This window comes from Pseudopodoces humilis, chromosome 1, assembly GCF_049639895.1.
Source record: "Pseudopodoces humilis isolate 2021_Gansu_Grassland_sample_001 chromosome 1, ASM4963989v1, whole genome shotgun sequence".
In the NCBI taxonomy this organism is placed as follows: Eukaryota; Metazoa; Chordata; class Aves; order Passeriformes; family Paridae; genus Pseudopodoces; species Pseudopodoces humilis.
In genome coordinates this window covers 66,072,895-66,097,403 of record NC_142200.1, presented here as the reverse complement: position 1 = coordinate 66,097,403, position 24,509 = coordinate 66,072,895, and the positions used below count along the sequence as shown (strand labels likewise).

Genomic DNA, 24,509 nt, shown 5'->3' with positions numbered 1-24,509 from the left:
CTTCTTGGACTGTGGTCATCTTTTACAAAGGAGCTGCTGCAAACAGGTTGGATGTAGCAGGAGTAGTTTTTTGAGCTGTGTTTCTCTCCTTTCTTGCAGTGATGAGTGGCTGTGACCTCCCAAGCATTATGGAGGGTTTTTTCCATGCTGCTTAGACAGTTGTAAAGTACAAGGGAAACAGAGAGGGGCAGCACCCAGCCTGCTCCATCACCCTGTTGGAAGATGTATTTTCTTATTGCCTCTTTCTGTTGTGGTGCAGCAGAATGCAGCAGTATCATTGGTATCTCTGGGTATCATGGAATAAACCAGGAGAAAATCATACTATAAGGGGTCAATTTTCTGGAAACAAATTTTAGCTATCTGACATTTTGGAGTTAAACAGGTAATGAGAGGTTTATGTTCTGTTCTTTGCACATAAAAGATAACTGGCAAAGATAGGGTTTGGAGAAGGATTTGGAAAAGGTGTGCCATGTGATTAAAAAGCTGATTTCCTCTATTGTGGCCCAAATGGATGCACGTGTTTTTTATCTAGCCAGGAAACTTAGGCTGTAAATTTGAAGAGTTTCTTCAGTATTTTGAGGGGAGAACAGTCATTCCAAGGGATCTTTGCTGTTGGATGATCTCATACTAAATAGAGACTGCGTACGAATGCATAGTTGTGGTAGATTGCTCATATGAGTTTTCTTAGACTGACGTATATAGCTGTATTTAAAAATGTCACTTTGATGTATTTAACTGCTAAAACTCAAATAACACATTGAGGAAAAAAAAAAAGAAGAAAAAAAAAAGGATTTTGTAAGAACCAGAAATGCTAAATTATGGAAAGCAAGGATTCAAATAGTATGTGGGGCTTCATGCAAAGGCGTTGAAGATAAGACCAGGTTTGGAGGTGTAAAAGAAACAAACCAGTACTACAGGAATTATGTTCTATGTCAGTAGCTGTGCAGTCACATAAAAGTACTTGAATAGAAGACAAGGACAGAAATGTGCAATTAAAAGTTTCTGGGAGAAAACTGGCCATAGATGCTCTCAGAAAATTCAGACTGGAAGCAAAAGAAAGGTGATGTATGGGACAGTCTGGCCTTCAGGAGCCTTCCCACTCTCCTTCCCTTCTCATATCCTAATGCATCCAGCATTCAAAGAGATCTAATGGTCTCTTTCTTGTGGTGGCTTTCAAGTGCTTGGTTTCCATGGTCTAAAATTAGAAATTCTCACGTGAATTTAATGAATGATAAAACAGAGCTTTAGTTCCAATGTCCATGGCATCATACAAATGCAACTGCAAACTCATCTTGTTGCATTGTTATTAACAAGTGATTACAGTTTGTTCAAAATTAATATAACAGAACAACATTAACAATAACAAAAATGAATTGTGTAGAAGAATGCCATAAAGTAAAAACATTATTTTAGGAAGATGTTTTTAGGGATTAGTAACTTCTGAAATCAGGTCTTTTTTTTGCCCTACATTGCTGCTGTGTGAAGCTGAAGTTTCTCTCTGGGTAGTATATCCTAGCATCCTTTACAGGATGCAATTTTTCTGCATGATGTGGGCTTCATTTCAGTTTTGTTCTTCATTGTCTTTCAGGAATTTCAAAGTTACAACTCCAGAATTATGTCAGGTGGTTTGCAGTTCCAGGAGCCAGCATGTACTTTCTGAATTGGTCTGTGTACAATGAGATAAAGATAGATTTGGAACTACAGTACAGCCAAACAATCTTATCCAAATACGTTCAGGAGGGTGCTGAAAAGAAGCATTAAATATGTCATGTAAGAGTGTTTGTGGTATATTATTTTTGGAAGATCATAGTGATTGGTTAGGGATTGGTTTTTTTTGTGGCAATTGTGTGTACGTATTGCAGTGCTGCATTTTACTAAACCTGGAGTACTGGTAGCTAGGTGAATAAATTTTACTGAAGGGACATCACAGCATGGAGGTAGTCCTGTAAACTCTAAGATTAGTGTTAAATAGTGGAGATTTTAGAATTAAAAAGTAGTCTTTTTTTAGAGATTTTTGTGCTTTCCTGCCATGTTGTCCTTGTTCTGCAGATCCTTTTGGAGTGGAATATATTCTCCTTATTTTCATTGCATTTAACCTAAATCATAAATAGATAGGATTTCTTCTAAGTTCCATATTCTGGCATTTCTCCATCACCTTTGGTGTCATTCACTCTCTTCCTCTGGCAATTCTAACTCAGCTTGCAGGGCTTATGACAGTAAGTGGCAGCCTTAGGTACAGCATTGCCTCCTTTGCTTCAAGGAGTCACCTACATGAGGCTGTCCATCATCTTGACCGAGCAATTTCCCAGTGTTTCATACCAACTTGTTTGCCTGCAACTCAGCAAGACATAGCTTTGTATCATGGAGAGAAAATAGGCTGGAAATACATGTATGCTTAAGGGCTGTAGGTGTTTCAGTGAGTTCCAGGTACGAGTTATTTCTTGAGGATATTATTTTCCTTTTTCCAAAAGTCCGCATTGTTTCACTCTAATTTCTTGGTTGTGAATTTCTGCTTAGGGGTTTTGACTTGGTTCAAGTCAGACTGAGCTGCCAAAAAATGATTAAATATGAGTCATGAAAATGTTGGTTCTTTAATGGATAAGTGAAGAGAAGGTAAGTGTGGCTTCTACATATAATGCTGAGAAAGCCAGACAGTTTATTGTTGAGTGCTAAGGAATGACTGTTTATTTCTGTTCAGGTCCTCTCAGCTAGGGCTGTTGGACTGTACCTTTCCCAAAGTGTTCCCTTTTGTCAGCATATAGCCTATTGACTGGAAACCAACAGTAGCCAGGACTTCTCTCAAGGGTTAAGGAGTAGCTTAGAAAACATCTTTTGATCCTCCTTATTTAATTGTTCTTAAAACTAAATTTATTCTCCAATGTTCCTTTTAATTAGTATGGACATCTAAAGAAACCATGTTTTGAGAGACTTCCCCCTCCCTCCCTATGGAAACAGGCTTGTTTTCCTTTTGTTATGTCCTCCCTCTTCCTTTTTTTCCACAAGGATCCATAAGGATGAAGAACTTCACTGATAGCACCGAAGTTAAAATTTTCTGTCCCAGTTAGAAGATTGCAGTATGGTGTATGTTACCTAAATATTCAAAACCAGATAGGAATGGGTTAAAGATAATGAAAATATCCATAACTGATGAGGATTAATATAAATCTTACTGTAATTTTGAAGATTCCTTGGATATAATTTTGAGATATCTGTTCCTTGCACAGAATGAGAAGCAACACATGAATTGCCAGGTAGCCTTCATGTTTTCTGATAATTTAGCCAGTGCTATTGGGAAGGTGAGGAAAAAAAAGCAGTTTGTGTGGACCAAAGCCTAAGTCTTTTAAAGATACACTGAATAAGTAAGCTATGAGGTTCAGGGATGACTTTGCTGGCACTGTGATTTGAGGAGTTCTGCCTGGTGGGGTACTGTGCTGTCCATACCTCAGATCAAATGAGAAAGTTGTAAAAAGGTCATCCAGCCTCGTTTGTAGAGTGTAATTGTGTACTTGGGTCCCTATTAGTCTGCTTATGGATTCAGAGTATTTAGAGGTGTCCATAATTAGATGAAAGCTAGATATTGCTCTTGTGGTCTGAAAGCACAAGCCAATTGTTCAGTCTGAGCAGACAAAGGTCTTCACCTTGCTGCATGGTCTAAGGAACTAAGGCTGAGGAAAAAGTAGAACAGCAGTCAGTGCTCATACTAGACTATCTTTGAATCAAATTCAGCTTTTGGATGCAGCTCTCTGATTTAGTGAAAGCTATGCGCTTATATGGAGAATAAGAATTTGAGTGTCAAGTCTGGATGAGAGATGGTTTCAATTTTGTTTGGCGGTTTTGAATTTCTAGTGTAGGGGTTTTTTAAAGAAGAAATCAAGAGAAATAAGTGCTTGGAGAAGCCTAGGAGTTATGATTTGAGGTAGCATTTGTACTTTAAGTTAACCCCCCTCCTTTAAAACCCCAAACCATTACTATAATCTAAAATTAAAGATAAGTAGAATCCTAGAAACATTTAGGTTGAAAAAGGCCCTTAATGTCATTGAGCTGAACCATTAACCTAACAATGCCAAATCCACCATGAAACCATGGCCCTGAGCACCATGTCTGCACATCTTTTAAGTATCTCCAAGGACAGTATAGTCAAAACTTCACTAATTTATACTTAATTCAATAATCTGGGCAGAACACTAGGTTGCAGTAGAACCAGTAGACCATTTTCCTGTCACAGACCCTCTGTACTTCTGATGAAGTGCTAAAGTCTTGTGTGTTTCTACAGATATTGGTGCTAGCACAGAAGATAATGGTAATGGTCCTGGGCAAGGGATCTGACATCTTCTGAGGGACAGTGACATATCATTTAAGAGGATTGAAAGTTGATATTATGCTCTACAATTTTTTCCTTATAAATAGTAAATGTAGTTTGTTTTGGAATTGCATTTGAACAAGTATGCTTTTACATTCATGCAGATATAATGAGTATATAATAATACTTTTATTTTTTCTTCTTTTTTTTTTTTGACCATTTTTGCAAGACCTTTAAGGAATTTTAAGTAATTTTATGAGGGATTTACACCAGAAAAGTTGTATATGAGTCCTAAAATGTGAATAAAAAGAACTGAGTGTCTTAAAACACTAAAATCTCATGTGAAACATAACTCCAAGGCACATTTTAATCTTTGTTACATGCTTAAATTATGAGGGATCTATTAAAACAGTTTTCTTCAAGCCTGATAGCTACAATTTGCACAGATGTGAACTACCAGTGATGGAGAAGTTCCCAAGAGGAGTAATGACTTCCCAAGGTAGAGCAATGAGAACTGAGGAGCCTGAAACTTTCAAATCTCCAACTGAGGCATAAGAATGGGGCAATATTTTGATTCCTCAGCTGTCTAGCTGGTAAATGGAAGCCAACCTTTGCAAAGGGATGGGTGAACAGAAAGAGTGCAGCTGAGTCTGGGTAGTTACCCTTTAAGTAACCTCCACTCCCTGCTGAAGCAAGGTGATTCTAAGTCTGTATTTTGCATGTGCTTTCAATTATACAGTACAGTGTAGCTGACAACAATAAAAAATGGAAAGAAATTACCATAAGAGCTACTAGGTTGTAAAGCAGAACGTGACTTTGCTGTTGGAATTAGGAGACACTGATCTGTTTGACAGGGTGGTTGGACATGCACAGGAGGGACCAGAGTCAGAACTGCAGATGAATGCCCAGGCAGGGGATCAGTTTTTCCAAACTAGCAGGCAAACTGTTCAAGCACTGCCATGTACCAAAGCCACCTACAGTTATGCCTATTTATAAAGCCAGAGGCATGCAATCCCACCTTCATGCCAAGTTTGGACCCAAGGGCTGTGCTGCGTATTCTGGGAAATCAGATTAAATTCCTGAAAGGACTCAGTGCTGGATGGTAAAAGGCCATCTGGTTACTGTCTGTCACCAGGACACCATGTGTGCCTCAAGATGTCAAGGAGCTAGAGGAAGTCGAAGGTGAGGGTGAGGTTTTGCAAGCAAGCAGTGGAAGCTGCTGCTGATAACCCTTTCATTCTGAAAGGCAGGCATGAAGTTATCAGCAAGCTGGTCGCATTTCTGCATTGAGCCAACTGCTACTAGGAATGCTTGGGGTTTGTAAGTGTGCTCTCTATAATGGGTGGACGATCCTCTTCCAGGAATTGGCTGGCTGTTTTTATCAAAAAGACCCCTCGTTATTTACAAGAACATGAATGTTTCCAGTGCTCTTGAACTTTCATCCCTCAGCCTGACAAATTATGTGGCTTTGTGTTTTTACATTAAAGATTAGGTATTACAAAGCATTTAGCATAGAGAAGAAGCACGTTCTTCTGCAGTAAATGTCTATATGGGAAGTAGGGGTTGTGTAAATAACAAAAAATAGAAATAAAGTCTGCGAGAGGCTATTTCTATCCTAAATAGACATGTCTTGCTGGTTGGTACTTCAGCAGTAAAACAGATGGTAGTAATGTAAGTTTACTAGTGAAAAGGGAGCTAATACTGGGTACTCCATATCTTTCCAATATTCCTGTTTTAATGTCAACTGGAACATTGTTTAAAATTTTCCAGCTGTAGAAAAGTATCCCACCCCCAAGTAAATAGGAATATATAACACTTGATTAGGCTTACCTGTGTATTTCTTTCTTTCCTCTTAACCTTCAGTGTGAAGGTATCTGTGTGTAACTGTGAAGTTCCTATATGTGTCTCAACATATTCAAGTTGTCTCCTTATGGCAGTACTTCAAAATGATGTAAACTTATCACTCCATCTCGAAGTACCTGCAGTAACAGCCTAAACTTTAAAAAGAAATTGGGTGACTGTAGCTTGATTACTTGGGAGTGTTGCTTCTGGGAGAAGCTTGCTGGCACAGTCTCCCAGTAAATTCAGTTATTTGGCCTTTCAGAAAGCTTATCAGAATTGGACACTTGTCCTGTGGACATTTCAAAATTCATATATTTCACTTTTATGCTGGGCCATAGTTCAGCATAGTTCATAGATCATAGTTCCTGTGGAACCATACCAACAGATGGCAACTCCACCTGGAAGCTGTTATGCCCACATAGTACAGGGAAGCTCCACATGGCGATACAACCTAGGTTTCCTTCCACCACAACAAAACAACCTGCGAAATAAAACACACCAAACCAAGCCACAGCTGTGTGAACAAGTTAGTAGCAGATTAGTGTAGCTGAGCTAAGAAGGCCTGTTAATGAGTAGCACTGCTGAGTTGAGGTACAGCCTGGCAGGGATGCAGCCATGTGAAATTGACTACACTGCCAGTTTTCCATCAGTGAATGTTATAGGTACCATTTCTTGTAGTCCAGATCAAAAGCAGGAGTCTCAGAAAAATCAGACCTATATACTTGATGGATCAGTACCTCTTTCTGTTACATGAGCAGAAACCTCTTCTTGAAAAGCCATGAAATGAAAAAATACAAATGGATTTGGCATCCTGATTCATGAACCCTTTAGATTAGAAATAATGAGGTTTCAATGTGTTGTTATACCAGAAGAAAAAGGCACATTATACTATCTCCATAATATAAACACTAAACCTCCTTGTCTCAGTAGGTGAATCCTCTTTTACTTCTGCAAATATCTCTTTAAGACTAAATGTGTTTGTCTTCTTGTACAGGGGTACTTGGGAGAGCTTGATATTAGAAATCATGCAGTTTAAAAAGAGGGAAAACATCGCCTTTCCTTTCCTCTCTACACTTCTAGCATTTCCTTTCTTCATTTCTCATCTGCATATTTTAAAATGATACTTATTAATTGTTCTGTTCATGTGTTACACTGAGTACCCTATTGAATACAACCTTAGGCATTCCCTTTTAGTTGTTGAGCAAGCACTGCCCTCTCCTTTGTCCTCCTCCTTCCTCCTTTCTCCCTGGATGTGATTGTGATGCATGATCCATCTGGAAGCAGAGCCAGATAGTCCTCACACAGACCATACAATACATCTCCTCCCAGTCTGAAATGGGAATTGGCATCATAGCAAGTTTGAGTTCAAAAGTTTAACCACCATATAGTAATTTACACATCTACGAAAAAAGTTGTTCCTTGTGCCGTGCATTATATGAAATGGCCTTTCATGGTGGGACTGCTCACGAGGAGGATATAGGGTCTACATGGAATTCAGTAATAACACCACCATAAAATTATGGATTTCCCATGTTTTTAAAGCTGACAGGCTGGGAACCTTTGAGTTGATTTCTGTCTCTATGAAAATTAATCTTAAGGTTCTGAGTAATTTTTTTTATGCTTTATGAAATTCCCATGAAATGTGATACCTCAGGCTATACAGGCTCTGTGTAAAATGAGGAACTGAACATGAAAAATGCACATCCTTAACTACTGAGCAAAGACTAAGTACTTGGGAAGTACTCCCAGAGGCCTTTAAAGCCATTGTGGTTATTTTATATTTTAACTACTCAAACTTCATGAACAAGTCTTGAAAACAATGTGCTGATTCCAACTTGTTATGAGCATATTAGAGTGTTTCTCCCTTTTTGTAGTAATCTTGTAGCCCAAGAGTAGAGAAGGAGAAAATGTGTAGAAAAGTAGACATTCATAAGCCAGCACAAACATGAATAATTGCATAAAGTATACAGCTGCTGGTAATTTTACTATAAATTATTTGCATTGAATATATGCACATAAAACATGTTAAAATATCATTGGGAAATAGAGTTTGATTTTTTTCATTTTCTTCCACAGCAATTTGCCATGGTAGTTGCTAGAGTGCCACACAGAGTGCTCCATCCTGATACATAATCAGGGAAAATTAAAGACTTGAAATGAAAATTGGAAGAGGTGGAGTCAAACACGTAAGATAATTGAGAGGTGCTGGCTGTTATTCCATGAAGGTGATTATTGTGTGATATAAGGACGTGACAAAAATGAGGTTCTTCACATATCTTTGGAGTTAATTTCCATATCCAGATATGTTATTTTAAGTCACATATTAGCTCTGTCCACAATCCTTGCAAATGTGTGGATTTCTATAAATAATGTTCTCATAGGTGCAATCAGGAAACTGGACCAGTGAACTGTAAACTCTTGAAATACTTTCATTACTGTTAGGCAGTGACCTCCTTTTAAGTCTCTGATCACTACTGCATCAAATACTAAGAAATTGTAGGTGATTGAAGAACTTAAAAGCTAAGTCATAGGACTTGCATGTATTAGCACAGAATTAATTGTTTACTGATCAAAAATGCCTATATATATGTCTAAGAAAAACTGTAGAATACTTTCAGGCTGATGACAGTGAAGGATAATCTTAGTGAACACATGGGAGTATTAATATTTCTGTTTCTGCTGTGGAGGGTTTCTGGTTGCCTGTTTTTCTGTGCAGCCCAAAGGAGCAACAATGGTGCAGCATGTGCCCCTCAGGAAAGCAGAGCTAGCAAATAGATGCCTGTGTACATGGGTTGAATGAGGAAAGAGTGTAACTCTTTTTGCTGCTTTGTAATGAAGTCGAAGGACCAGTTTACCTTCTGACAGCACAACTTCCTACCCTCCTCCACTGCCCTCTCCACCTCCTTCCATACACAGGACTGGAGACACTGATGGTGGCATTGGAGTGATGAGAGTAGAATGGGGCTGGCCTCCCCCCCTCCTCGTGTGTGTGAAGGCTGTCAGTGGACGCACAGGCAGGGCTGAACAGACTGGGTAAGGCAGCAAATTCAAGGTGCTATGTAAAAGCAGACAGGATATTGTGTCTTCCCTTTGCAAGTGAGAGAGAAGAGTTGTACTTGGGGCTCCCTGCATGCAGTGGGGGGAAGCAGAGGTTTATCTCATTCCTACAGTGGGATTAGAAACAGTGGAGTTTGATACACTATCTATTAATTGTGACATGATTTCTTCCTCTCCATGTTGCCTGACAATAAGGATGTTTTTGTTCTGTTTTCAGCATGTTCATTTCCTGCTTTTTCCATTTAAATTCTTGGCACTAAAGTTAATGTCATGCCGGGAGAGGAGACTATACCTACCTCCTTCACTCAAGCAATACAGAATCACTGGCCTTCACTAGCTGCTAAAAATACAGAGCCTCTGTTGTCTAGGGTGTGTTTTTTCAATTATTTATCACTTAGAAGTTTCTTCCCAGTCAATTTAGTGAAGAGAGTTTACTGATGTAGGTGCTATGTAAAATAAGCCTTTTTTTTTTTTTTTCCCTTTGCCTCTTTAATTTGTTTACAGTTAGAGAACAAATATTCTTCAGTCCTCTGACCTTGAAGTGCTTTGGGTTCCCTGTAGTGAAGAAACACTAAAAATACTGTTGTGCGCTGTGAGGAGTGGCATCAAATGGCTCTGTTTTAGCACTTTGGCTTGAGTCACTCAAGTGCCACTCAGGATATGCTATGTCTATTGTGTGTTTTAAGCAGGTTTATTTAAATGACAGGTGGATCTTAAAGAACTTCTGCCAATACTGGGCAATATCCTGTTTCCTCTTATTTAATCTTCTTCCTTCTATATGTTATCAGCAGCCTAGACCAGGCTCTAAATTTCCTCTTGCCTTCTCTGTCCCTTCCCCCCCCCCCCCCCTGCAATTCCCTTCTTTGGAGACACCTCTGTGATTTTTAAAGTTATGCCCCAAATTGGCTTTGGGTTGCAGCAGGGCTGCACAGCACTTATTCCTGATGAGCATCAAGTCTCTGTAGTGACAAGGGTCCCTATCTGCAGGCTTACATCCCACATGTTCCCAATCTCAGTCATTCCCTGACATGCAGGATCTAATCAACACCTGCAAAGCAGCAATCTTGGGAGCACACACTGTTTTTCAGCCAGGCAAAATCCACTCACTGGGCAGAAATTCTGCTTTAAAAGCTGCAACTTCTAAATACTGTTTCCACATTCCCAAAGTTTGGTAGTGGGTCGCCATAAGCTTGCTGTAGTGTTTAGGTCAATATCAATAATGGGAACATTAACTCTATTGTGTATAAACAATATATATTGGTTGCTAAGGATATTTTTTATATGTGCTTGGGATATGCTTGCTTTTTGTTGTTATTTTTTTGTTTGTTTGTTCGGTTTACGTTTTTTTCCTAAGATGATTAGGGTCAAATGCACTAATACTGTTAATATTTTTACTGTAATAATTTTGTTGATAAAGTCTTGAAAATTAAAAATACCTGTCTGAGCTTTCTTTGCAGACATGCCTGCCCCCTTTGTGTGGCAGTTGATCCAGCCTTTGATGGCACAGTGGTACAGCTTTTTCCTCAGCTGTCCTGCTTCAGCCAGTGAGCACCATTGCACCTGTGCACTTACTGAACACCTTTTAGATAGCTGCTCTTATCAGCAGTCCTTCCCCAGGCTTTGTGATTTATTTCGTGCTATGCAAACTCTGTTATAAAATGTTTGTTTTCCTCATGGATTTTTCTGTGTTTTGTCACTAGATGTTATCCAAGAGCTCAAAGGGCAGCATTATCTTTGTGTGGTAGATAAGGAAATGAGGCACTTGAAAAGACATTCTGAATTCAGAAAGATTCAGTAACTCTAAGTTCTGGTTTGGAGCTTGTCCTTGGGCTGGTTTTTCAAAGTCAGTATGGTATTTTCTGTTTATTCCTTTTTTAATTGTTACTCTTAGGACTTCTTTTCCTATTCAGACTCTTGTCCAGTCTGTCCTAGTTTTCTTTCTCTGATCTGTTTCTATTTCATGCTTTCCATGTCAACTTCCTTTAATCTCCATCAGTCTATCAGTTTATTTACATCATCAATCCATTTAACAATATTCATAAATTCATTGACATTAATTTCTTCACCAGTTTAGGCTGTCTTAAATGCCTTTTCTTCCCATCACATCTTCCCACCTCTGCACTGTCTGTCCTGGGTTCTGACACCACAGCTGTGTTTATGTGATGTAATGAACTTGATAGAGAAGTGTGTCATTTTCATCTGAAAAATGGGTGTGAAAAGGTCGATATTTTGCTATTGTTTCGGATTTTTTTTTTTTTTTTGGTACTGTTGAGTTACTCATTCCACTTCTCAATAGTGGGACACAAACACCTGTGTCAGCAAAACCCTGATTTTGATCTGAGACAAACAAATAAGGGAGAGTGTTGCAGTGCCACTATCAAGAATCTAGTCTATTTTTTGGTATCTTATCTTCTGTACATTTCTTTCCTCAACATCACTCACATCAGCCCTAATCTGTGTGTTTCCTCCAGCCAAATAGCTGTTAGTCTTACCCATTATTTCCTTCATTTGTCCTGGTCACTTCATCTCTTTTCATAATTCCTGGACATTCATCCGGTATTCTGACAGAGTTCCTCCCCCTTTCATTTCCTTGAACATCTCTAGGTTTGTATTTTGCTTCCTTCTGCATTCAGATTAAAATTCCTCTTCTCACCATTTGTGTAAGAAGATAGTTCTTTAAAACAAAACCAAAAAACCCCACAAGCTGCTGGTCTTACTTTGAGTGCCTTGGCACCTTCCTTGGAGGGCAGCATTATGGGGATATTTTGAGCTTCAAGAATGGAGTATACAGAGGTTTCAGCTGACTGCATATGTTCAGTAGCGGCTGTTACAAGTGTCGAAAAACAGCTATTTCAAAACTTTATAGTCACATGAAGTTTGGGCACATTTTAATGTTTTCTGTATGAACTTTTTCACTGACATGAGGTTGTAACTTTTCTGAGTATTCCAAAGAGTTCAAATTCCCAAAATATTCGTCTTTCCAAAACATATTCTCAGCAGTATTTTCAATTCCAGTGAAAAGTTATCTTCCTTCTTTTTCCTCCTGCCTTTCAGAAACCCACCCCAAATATAATAAATGTTGGAAATTTTCCATGAAAAAAGAAAGTATTCCATTTCAAACACCACAGGAAAGTTTCAGTTCAAACTTAAAGCTTGAGGAAATTATGGACAACTAAACACTGGAGTGTTTTCATGGGAACTAACAGGCTATTTTAGAAACAAGTACACTGTCCCATATGAAGGGTGCCTTCAGTTTCTGTGTTGTGAGGCTTATGGCTCACTTCAAATGCTGAAAAAAATACATAGGAAACTAGTGCTTTATTGGCTAGAAGCGTGAAATTGCTTGTGTTGCTTTACTCTGGGCTTTAGCTATAGTAATGTGATTTGATGAGGTGACTACTGAATCAGTTCCACTGAGAGTGTAATTGTTTAGATTTTACCTACAAATAACTGACATTTTTTTAAATTTAGTGTTTTAATGTTGAGTTCTTATGCAATATCTTCATTGTGAATTAGTAGAGCAAGACCTGATGGAGAAGTAAATGTTTATCAGAAATGCGTGTTGAAATCTTGACTTTATATTAATCCTTTGGAATATATAATGAAAGGTAAAGATGTGGGAAGTATCAAATAATGCCTTTTAGTTAGATTACAGGGTAGAATTCATCTCACCTAATTCCAGTTACCTTGTCCCAGGTAGTTAGGTATACTCCTTGAGCAGGAGAGAACACAATACACCTTTGAGACTGAACTGGATTTGCTCCCTGATTAGTAGTTTCTTTCATATCTCCTGTTATCTTTTGTTTCTCATTTTTTTTCACATGAGGTCATGAGTCTGTGTCTGAATTTATAGTTTAACATGGAAAGTCTTGAGTACTTGATGCAGTTTGCTTCATTTTAATTGGAACTCTTCCTCAAGGCCAGTTGAGGGAACTTGGCAGAAACCACTCTGGACCTGCAGGCTTCCTCAGTTCTGACAAGAAACCCACTGGTGATAGAGTCTCAGTCTGAATATTGGTGGTCATTTCCCTCAATGAGTGTCATCTGTCTCTCCTTTAAAAGGTTGAATAAGTTGGTATACAGTTAGCTTTAATAAAAGTATTTGTCCTTCAGTGACTTTGATTGTATTTGGTATGTATTTGGAGGTGGGATGAGATGAGGAAAGAGATACAAACCTCTTCCTTCTGCTCCTGAGCTCAAAAATCAGAGAGCATAAACTCCTGGACTCATATTCAGGCTTTAGAAATTCTGATGATGTGACATTATTATTGTGGTAGTTGATAGGCATAGTCAGTGCTATTAGTCAAAAACCGTGGCACCATTATGTGTTTAGTGAGTGTAATGGTTCCCTGAATCACCCAGTAAAAGGGCAAGACCTTTGATTTTATGGGCTCAGGAAGACTGAGCTCCTGTACTTGGTGTCCAAAGTTATATACTGTGAATGTCACCTTTCCCTAGTTCTCTGTAGACAAGTAGGAGCTGGAATGTGTGAAAGAACATAAGATTAGGAGTCAGCTTTTTAATATTTTATACTAATTGGACAAACACTATAGAAGCAACCACCCCACGTAATGTATACCTTTAGGCATGCTGATTCTGAAAGAACAAGTTGAGAAGAATCTAAAAGAGCAAGTTGGGGAAGATATTTGGACCACCTGAAAAATCGTGTCTCCTGGATCTCTGATGAGTACATGCAACTATTCTTGCATACTTGAGACTATCAGACTGGTCAGGACAGGGGTCTGCCTGCCCCATAGGGCTTGGTCAAAAAAAGTCCTGTGTTCTGTACTGTGTAACTCTGGGGCTGAATGGTACCCAAAGCTGTGCATTGTCAAAGGCTGGGCTAGATTGCTTTCCATGTCTGGCATTCACCAAAGGCAAAATTTCAACGGGTTTTTAGCCACATTGCTTCAGTTGAAGAGAGAACTGAGTAGGTCTTTCAGGAGAGGAATCCTATGCACCAGGCTATGCAAGCAAAGCCAGCTTTTTGCCAACAAAACCATAGTCTGTGTCTTCCAAACCTCACAAAGTGGTTAGATGTGCCACCTAAAGCCAAAGTCATCGCACACAGTGACCTGTATTGGCCCGGAGCTCGTTGGTTGAGTACCATGGACAGGGGCAGCTCAGCCACAGCCTGCTCAGGACTTGGGGTTTAACAGTCTTGTTGGAAAACACCTTGTAAGCCTCCACAGCTGATGCCAAATTAGTTATTATTGAGTGCATGTAGAACAGCTAAACCATCCTGAGCTTTTTCTCACAGACATTCCCAATTTAGTCCTCCTATGCAATTGTGTTTGGTCTAAGCTATTCAAGGCTCTGAAAATGCTTGTAGTTGAAAAAAAACCTACCTCTGCCTGTAGGTTTGTGAAAGTACTACAGGTGTTCATGGTGTCCTCTCTTGGAGTGTTTCCCAGATGGTGTTGAGAAAACAACATTTTTGAATGCCTATTTGAATGAATTTGAAGGAATCATGGCCTGCACTCTTTATATGATACTTCATTTGACCACAGTGATCAACGGCTGATCTTAAGCGACCCCTGTCCCCAGTGGTATTAGAACTTCATGTGAGCTAACTTGTCTTGGAAGTATTAGCAGACTTCTTCCAGATGTGTGTCAGAATATATTGCTTGGTTACAATCAGACAGATGTTTGGCTACGGTTACCTGCAGAGGGCTGTTCTTAGATGCATCCCCTTGCAAAGGTTGTGGCAGAAAAAAAATATGTTGGGACTTTGGTTTGAGCTTTTCTCTATCCTAAAATATTTTACTACTGGCATTTGGCATCATGTGCTTGTTTCAGACAAGACCAGGTACAAGACGGATGGATGGATGGACGGACAGACAGACGGACAGATAGATAGATAGATACATACATACATACATACATACATACATGTAAATTATATATTTGGGCCAGGAAAGCAGTGTGAACTTGAGAGACTGAAGCTCCTTATTCCTAATAATCTGTAAGGATAAAATATGAAGGGCTCAAGTACTGCATGAGTACTTGAAGAATAACTAATGGTTACTCTCAGGAATCTGAAATTTCTTGATATGTGGTCAATGTGAAAAAGGCAACACGTATTCTCTCTTTGATTTATGGATTCTTCCCCCATTCTGCACTTGCAATTTTCAGGGAAATTGGAGAGTGTTATGACTGCTCTAGCCTTTGTGCATGGCATTATGAAGAGCCATGCCTCAAATCATAGTGGATCCAGGGGAGTGATCCATACTTGAGCACAGCTTCAGCACTGTAATCAGTACCTGGGCTCTGACACAGTGCCTTAAAGTTTTATTTCTCCTGAAGCCTATGGAGGGGCATGGCAGTGATGACATTGGCCTTTGAATTAAACATATGTATGAATTAGAGTGAAAGTAAGCTCCTGGGATACTTATTTATAGCTAGGTTGCTGGTTTTCCCAGCATTTGTTTTCAGCAGCAGTTTTTGCCTGCATAACTGAAGGAGAGCATGGTGAACACCAATGCTTAAAGTTGTAAAATAAGCTTGGATAACACTGAATTATTAGAATTAAAATGTACTGGATTCTCTGCATTTTTAGAACTATTTCTGCATGGAAGAGGTATAATATTTCTAAGTTTTACTCTGCAGTCAAAAGACCAAGAAGCATGGAGCAGATTGGATGCTAATTATATCACTCCAAACCTGAGCTTGTAGTTAAAAAATAAATGGGTAGCTATGTAGTTAAAACATAAACAGGTTGCTGCTCCTTTAAGGTGATGGTGCAAGAAATATTCTTTCTTCTGATTACAAATGCCCCTTGAAAGAGCTGCCTCAGCATACAGGCACAAGGTGTATGCATCATGACCAAGTCCCACAGTTGTGCCTTTAAATATTATAAACCAGGATGGTTCTTACCAGCAGTAATTTACAGTTTTATTTCAAACTAGATTAAGATCTGATGGGCATGATTGTGCTTTTGTTTATTGTACTGACATAAATAGGAGTTAACTCTTGACATGTGTGTGAAATACAAATTTGGTCCATAATCTTTAATAATTAAAAATAAGAGTCTTCCAAGCCTTCCATATTTATTTGCCTGTCACTTGTAATGTTCAAGCAAACAAAAACACAGCAATCTTGATAAATATGTTCATATTGAAAAAGTAATCTTTATTTTTCCTGCACTGACATTTTTTTGTATTGACATTTACTGGCCATTTTCCTTTTCAAAAAAAACCCATTAAGCACAAGAGCTTTTTTATGTAAATGCTCTGAAGTTTGTTAAAAATAATCAGGATAATGCAGTGCTGCTTTAGCTGAAGAGCTCATTTTTCAATTTTGTTCTTTCATATTTATTTATAAGTTTATAAAAAAGTCTTTAGTTTAAAACAGCAGATTGCTGGGTTATCCTATGAGAACACAAATACATTACTGTACATAGTAAAATTCCAGTAGATGTCTTATTATATACTTCATATACAACACAGAGGACTATGATTTCTTTAAATAGAGTGATTGATTATTTTGGTTTGATATTTCTGGTTTTCCCCCAACACTTGCGTTTATGATGAGAACCACATTGCGTTTGAGGCCTTTTTTATATGCACTAGCTAATAACTTGAAAGGATTTAAAATCTATATTCTTCTTGCTGCTAATGAAGAACATTGCATGTTATATTTTTGGAAATTCCTTCTTTTTTCTTTTTCTTTTTTTTTTTTTGGTCTTTTTTTTCCCAGTCAAATGAAATTCAGGGAGCTTTTAGTCAAAGAAAAGAAAAATTCAGTTTTTAATTTCCTCTTGTTGATGATTGACATCTTCTTTACATCACCATTATTGTCAGGAGTTAAGATCCAGCAAATCAAAATCATAGAGACAGCTTTGCTTTTAAAAAGCAATATTTCCACTCTAATAAGTGTTAAGCTTTCCTTTGGCATCTCTTTGCAACAGTCCAGGCTATTGTATATGTCTGTCAGTGAAAAGACAGCCTCTGCTGCTTCTGCTCGAGCTGGAAGAACATAGGGAAAGCATTACTTCACTGTTCCAAAAAAGCAGAACAAAATGTCATTCCCTTCCTGTCCTTCTGCACTGTTGCTGTCTATTCCCATATTCCACACCATCTACTTCACTGGTCTAGAATGTGTTAAAATTATTGGTTTCCTATTAATTTATTTGGTCTGAAATTCTTTCAGTTCTTGATCCATTTATTCATGGACATGCATAAACAGCTGCAGCAGTAGAAATTCAAATAGCTCTCTTGAGTGGGAGAGGGAAATCATCTTCCAGTGATGGCACTGCCTATTTCAGAGTGCAAGTGGACTTGCTCCAGTGACTTGACCAACACAACTTTGGTTTCTTTCTGCTGTTATTGGCTTGAGGGTTGATTCCAGCTGTTTCAATCTGACCATCTGTAAAACCTTGTGCTGTTACATCCCCTATTTCTATTTTTTTTTTTTTTTTTTAAAGTAAGTAGGCAAGATCATAGTATTCTATCAAACATGCATTGAAAACACTCAACATGACCTGGCAATGTGCACTCACAGCCCAGAAAGCCAACCATGTCCTGGTCTGCATCAGAAGGAGTGTGGCCAAAAGGTCAACAGAGATGATTCTGCCCCTCTACTCTGTGCTCATGGGACCACTCACCTGGAGTGCTGCATCCAACTCTGGAGCCCCTAACACAAGAAAGATGTCATCCTGATGAAGTGAGTTCAAAGTAGAGCCATGAAGATGCTGGAACACTCCTCTGCAGACAGGCTGAGAGAGCTTGGGTTCAGTATGAAGAAGAGAAGGCTCTGAGGACCTTCCAGGCACCTTCCAGGGTGCTGACCTTACAGGGCCTACAAGAGAGCTGGAGAGGGATTTTTTATGGGGACATGTAATGATAGGGCAAGGGGGAGAATTGCTCCAAACTGATAGATGGTAGATTTAGATTAGATATCAGGAAGACATTCTTTAATGACAGTGGTGAGGCACTGGAACAAGTTACCCAGAGAAACTGTGGATGTTCCATCCCTGGAAGTGTTGATGGGCAGGTTAGATGGGGCTTTGAGTAACCTGGTTTAGTGGAAGGTGTCCCTGCCCATGCCTATGGGATTGGAAGATGATCTTTAAAGTCCTTTCCAAACCAAACCATTCAGTATTTCTAACACTTCAGGCTTCTCTCCATTGTGATCAGAACTGTTTTATGCTGCTTGAGGGCAGAAGCACCGGGGCTTTCTGCTACTCGATGAGGAGGAGGAGACTGCTGTGGCGCAAATGGGAAGGACACCTGGAGGACTCTGCAGCTACTTCAAAAGAGATGGAGCAGAGCAGCAGTTAGTTGCCACAGCTCAAACACTCCAGTGTTATCTCCAGTTATAATTACCACCTTCTCAGCTTCGTTCTTTTTGTTGCCACAGTCTGACCCAGCCTGTGTTTTTCAGCACAAGGAAACAACACTGTGGCTATTCGAGCCCTCCACTAGTCTGCTGCCTTAGGGAGGTGCACATATTAAGGTTGTGTGGGCTGTCACTGTGTTCCTGGAGTTATTTCTCAGAGGATGCCACAGGTTTTATTAGAGACTGGGTAGAGAAAAGGAAGAAGGTCCTAGCTAATATTTTTCTTCTGTACTTTGGAAAAAGGAATAGAGACGAAGTATTTATGCCTTTCAACACTGCACACTTAGCTAAATGAAGAAGGTAAGTTCCCTAGGGCCACTGGGTGACTGACAGACACAGACTGCACAAGAAAACTGTGAAGAGGAAAGCCCAGATTTTATTCATGTTTCAGGAGAGTAGCCATAGAATCACTTAGGTACCTAAAGCCAGCTGATACTTCGAGAGATGACTGCTGCGAAAAAAGTGTAGAATTCATCTAAAGCAAGCCAATGAACTTGTAAATGCTTTCAAAATAGTAGCACAATGCATAATAGGCATAATATTTGCATCAGAGAGGAGGGTGATAGATATCCTCAGGAATTAATGTATCTTTTTCTAAGTACTCATATGTGAAGCAGGATTAAGGTTGTTACAGGTTTGCTTTCAGTTTTCAGATTGAGTTATTTGTGTTATGAGACACAGATTACAACTAGGTTCCATTGTATTTGACATCTAACTCTTCAGGAGCAATGGTATCAAATAGAATCTCATTGCTCAAGGCAAGGGAAAATTGACACCCATTCTTTTGAATTAAGTTCTGCTCAGATTTTTGAGATGCAAAATCCAAGGAGAGTGAAACTCTAGTGCATTACAGATGTTAATTGGGAAAGAAGGCAAAATTTCCGTTCTTTCCATCTTTTCATGGCTAACCCATTCTTCCCCTTCAGGTTTGAACTGCTTTGAGCTTACCTCCTAAGATTCAGAGGTGTTGTTGTCCCGTGGGTGTTCCTAATACAGAGCAGAGTCCAGTGGTTCCTACCTTTTTTCAGTGTGGTTTTGTTTCATAGCATAGTGCATCTAGCACTGTACTGGCTGGAGAGTTGTGGACTACTTCTGTAGGGTTATATGTATGGCTGGTGGTCTCTGTGTCAGAATTACTAAATTTTTGGTCTCAAAATAAAGCTCTTGTCTAGCAGTCTTAGGTCCCCTTAAGCAAAAAGCGGCTTGTAAAAATGACAGCTGATTCTCTACCTCAGACCTTTCTATAGCACATAAAAAAAGCACCCCAGACTAAATTACCAAGGAATTAAAATTGTGTTATTAATTCTGTGTTCATGTTACCATCTGTACAGCTGGGCTTCCTACTATGAATGAGACAGATCACATAACAAAATCCTGCTTTCTAGCACTGAGTGCTGATAAGTCATGCAGACTGCAACAAGAAACCATTACTTGGTGTATCTCATTTAGGCCTCTTTAAAGTGAGAAATTACAGGTGTTGCTCACACTTTTCATATGCCTTCATTTGGTTTTAGAAACTTCTTGTGACAGTTCACTCTCTTATTTTTACTTTCTAAGAGTCACATTAGTTATGACTTTGATTGGATTGAGTTTTTGCTGTTCAGAATTCAGGCTAGGAAGATACGTTGCGTGGAAACTGAGAATGAAAGTGGCAGAAGCCTGTTCTTTTACTGAGTACTCTGAAATTGTTGTAAGAAGTGAGTGACTTAAATTTAACGTTGATAAACATTGTCAAAATGGGAAGATAAAAGAGGAAAATATTTCTACTTCAGTGAGGGGAGGCCAGATTTAGGAATTTTCTTAGGCTATTTGTGTTCTTTCTTTGCAGGCATTGAAATTATATTCTAGTAGGAACTGGTGGTGAAAGTGGTGTGAAATGTCTCCTTTCCATGTACATAATTTCCTTAAACAAGGCAATGTAATCTGTTGTTTGTAGCATGGATTTTGTCGTAAAAATAGAATTCTTAAACCACTGTGAAGGTCTGGCCTTTTTAAACATTATTTGAAAGTTTTTGTACAAATAAACAGCAATCCTTTTTAGAACCAATTATACACATATGAAAGCATTTATCATGGAGTGGTCAATTTTTTATGATACTGTAATAATTCTGTGAGAGGTCTATGTGAATTCAGATACATAGAGTTAATTTTTTTATCTGCAGCTATGCATCTGCAAACATGTTGTATATTTAAAAGCAAGGGTATATGCACAGAAAGTACCCAAATGTGTTACTGCACAGTATGGGGAGAATAAAAAGCATTGCTGGACTGTAGAAATGACCTGGAAGGAGTAATTTACAATGCAGTAATGCATTTAATCTGCATTTGAATACTTCCTAATCTTCCAGATCTCTGAAATTTATTTATCTAATCATAACTGTAGATGCTAATATAGGTGAGTTTGTAACACTAAAGGGAAAATATTACCCTTTGGAAGACATAATTCTTTACCTGGGTTCTGACTGGTCTTGCTAGATCTGGAGTGTTTGTGACTGGTTGTGCAAGGAAACACACAGTTTCAGCTACAACAGTAAACCACCATGGCAGCTCTACACACAGTCTGTATTACATTGCTAGTTTTTGAGTTCTTCCTTCTGTAAGCTCCGTATCATTCACGTCAATTAGATGAGGAATGTGTATGGTGTGTGATGCATATAGAAGGCTTGTTAAAGTTGGCAGTCTACATTTAAGAAAAAAAGGTGGTGAAAGAAGACAGGAGGTAAATGCAGCAGTATCTGATTTCAGCTTTATAGCTCTCGAGGGCTCTGGGGGCAGGCAAGCTCAGTGTGACCTTGGAAATCCACCTGGGACTCTGGTGCCTTACTCTGTGTCTGGTTTACATTTTACTCTCCAGTTTTATGAAATGTCATGTAATTAAACCCTCAGAGAAATGAAAGGAGACCCTTGAATTTCATGGGTTTAGAACTTTTTTTTCCTTTTCCTTGAATTTCACTTTTTAGTGAAAAATAATAGGTAGGTAGGTAGGTAGGAGATAGATAGATAGATAGATAGATAGATAGATAGATAGATAGATAGATAGATAGATAGATAGATAGATAGATGAAGAGGATCTTTTCCATGTTCATTTATAAATGAGGATTGTTAAAGAGAGAGTAAACACACCTCAGGGTGAACAGGTAGGTCTACAAGTGCTGATTCCATGAAGTGGCCACTTTTCATGGAACATGTAAAGTGCAGGGAAGGGTTTTACTTGTTTTGTTAGTTGGATCATTTCCCTCAAGTGTGTTCTTAAAGCCCTTTGACTAATGAGAAAACTAAAAAGTGTTTCTTTTGGCAACAGATAAATAAAGTACTGTGCTGGAAATCATCCCAAGAAAAGAAGGCGTTCTCAATGTTCAAGAAAATCCCACCTCTCACCTTTTGAAAATTTCTGTTCAGATGGGTGAAAATTCCTCCTTATGTTTCTTCTAGAAGGTGAGGGAAGGAAGGGAGGAGAGTAAAGTGAGAGGGAAATATCCATGTGGTCAACCCAAAATTAATTGCTTTGCTAATGCTACCATTCCTCTGATTGACCTTTCCAAGGTGTTAACATGTTTACATTATTAGCTGTCTGAAATGGGTTGTGTGGTGGTAAATGGTGTTGCCTCCCTTTGACCCTGCTCAGGAATTCAGGAAGGGAATAAGGGAATTAATTGTGTCTTTCTCAGAGGCAGCCTCAGGAGCAGTGTGGGGTACCCAGTTGCTGTAGGGTTCACTTTGGGTTTGGGGGCTTGTTTCCATTTCATTTAATAAACACATTGCAAGGAAGGAGATTCATTCTTCTAAGGAAAGATGTGGTAGGAAAAAACTGATCAAAGATATGGTGAGAAAAGATAGGTCTCTACAAATTTTTCCTGCTGGAAGGCATCATTAGGAAGAATTGCAAGGTTTTATGGGGACAGGAACATATAGTATGGAGAGTTTGCCTAGAGATTTATGTAGCTAGGATAAATATTCTGGCTCTGAGCCTTTCTGTATGTTAAACTTGAAATAAAATTAAGGAAGGGGGGAAATAATAGACTTTATTATTTTACTGCTTGTACCAGCAATGTTGATTCTTTCTCTCACCACTTTATATTTTATCTCTTCTTGTAAGGTCACTTGGACTGAATGCATTGTAGGCAACCTATTTATGTATCCAGCTTAGAAGCATTTTCCCAAATTGATATGCAAAAATAGAGCTCTCAAAGGTTCATGCAGAGCAGTATTTTGGAGTCTGAATACTTCACTGTGAAGATGTGAAACAGTTTAGGATCATTTATTTCGTAGTGGTTGTGAAATAATTTTTTACAGGTTTATATCACCTATAGTAGTGAAGTGTTGATTTTGTAAAGCTCTGAAATTTTCTTATATAGTAGCAAGCAGCTGTTCTCATTTAGCTGATAACTACTGTTTACTTTTATTTTTTCTTCTATTCAGCTGGAAGATATGAATTACTGCCTTTCAAGCTTTGCTGTTGCTTTTACACTTTCTGCTAACATAAATTTCTGCAGATCATGCAGTGAAATGAGTATGTTTTAGTTCTACTTTATATTCTACAGCAATAAAACAACCCAGGTGTTTTATTTGTTTTTTAACTTTTCCATTATTGGTACTGTATGCAAAGCGAAAAACCACCCTTTGGCCTTGAGCAGTCAGAAGGGATGAGATTAATTAAAACTAATTCCCAGTTGCAACTACGAAATAAAAGTAACGATTCTAGGGAAAATAGGCATCATTTTATGAAGACCAGGAAGGCTGAAGACAGCATACACCCATTTCATTTCCAAGCAAGTAATTTATCCAATTTTGCTTAACAATCTTTTGTTAAACAGAGGTTATTCTGGATGGTAACAGTGAGCAAATTGTTAGCAACATTCTCCCAGAGGTAAGGACACCAGCCCTAAAAGAAGGTGAGATGTATTTTGAATAGATGCTTGGAGCTAAAGATGCCCATCCAGGACAAGTGGGAGGCCACAGAGCAGCAGCCTTGAGGAACAGTGGCCTAGAGCAGGGGTCTATTGTCTCTCCCTATCTTATAATCTGCACTTGCCAGAATCTGTCATGTAGAACAGAAGGATGCTCATCATTCTCTTAGAGTTCAGTAGGGTAATGAGAAAGTTTTGGCATTTTGTGACATTTTATCAAGTGTTGCTGTTGAGGAACATGAATAAAGAGAGAAGGTGTTCCAAATCCAGAGAATAGATTGGAGGATGACAAAGCTGTGCATGATGGATAGTGGGTGGTGTTTCTTGGAAGCTCAGGGATATCGAAGCTGATCTGTCAAGTACATCTAGTTATGTCACCTGAATTACTGTCCATCTGAAATAACTCTTGCTTCTTCCTGCTCCAAGTATTGTTGCAATGATGTCCTGAACTTTTTGAGTCATGTCTGGTGAAGCAACTTCTCCCAATGCAACTTCTATCATGAACCAGAGATAGCTTGTAGAGTTGTCTGTTGCTTTAGGGTATGTAAAAAAGTTAATAAGAGAAGTATTTGTTCTGTCAAATTAAATAGCAAAACCCAGTGTGATGAACCTAGTGGTTTCATTCCACTTACACATGATGAGGGATTCTTTTACATGCATTCTTTTTTTTTTCCCCTCAAAACCAAAACAAACCAATCTAACAAAAAAAAAGATCACACAGAATATTCTGAGTTGGAAGGGACCCACAAGGATCATTGAGTCCAGCTCTTAAAGGATTAGAATGTTTATAAAACCAGGTTTTCCAGACATTGGAAATAAGGCTGCCAGTCCTCAAAGTTCAAGGAGAGAAAAGTGATGGTGGTGCTACACATTTTAAGGTTTCTGACATAAGGGGAGAGAGGTTTTAACTGAACCTTTGCCACAGTGTTGTGTGTATTGTACTTGCTAGGCAAGTAATTTCAGTTCAACTTGTCACAAAGTATCATTATGTTCCCTGTCACGGTGTGTTTCTTGTTTTCTGGGGGGGCCAGTCTGTGAGACCGTACTGCGCAGAGCTGAACCTA

The 24,509-nt window shown here is 38.8% G+C and overlaps 1 protein-coding gene across 11 annotated transcripts in view; it reads left to right on the top strand.

The window, feature by feature from the left end:
- The window catches only part of FHOD3 (formin homology 2 domain containing 3), a 377,738-nt gene that overhangs the window by 190,379 nt on the left and 162,850 nt on the right, over positions 1–24,509 (top strand). The window lies entirely within an intron of this gene.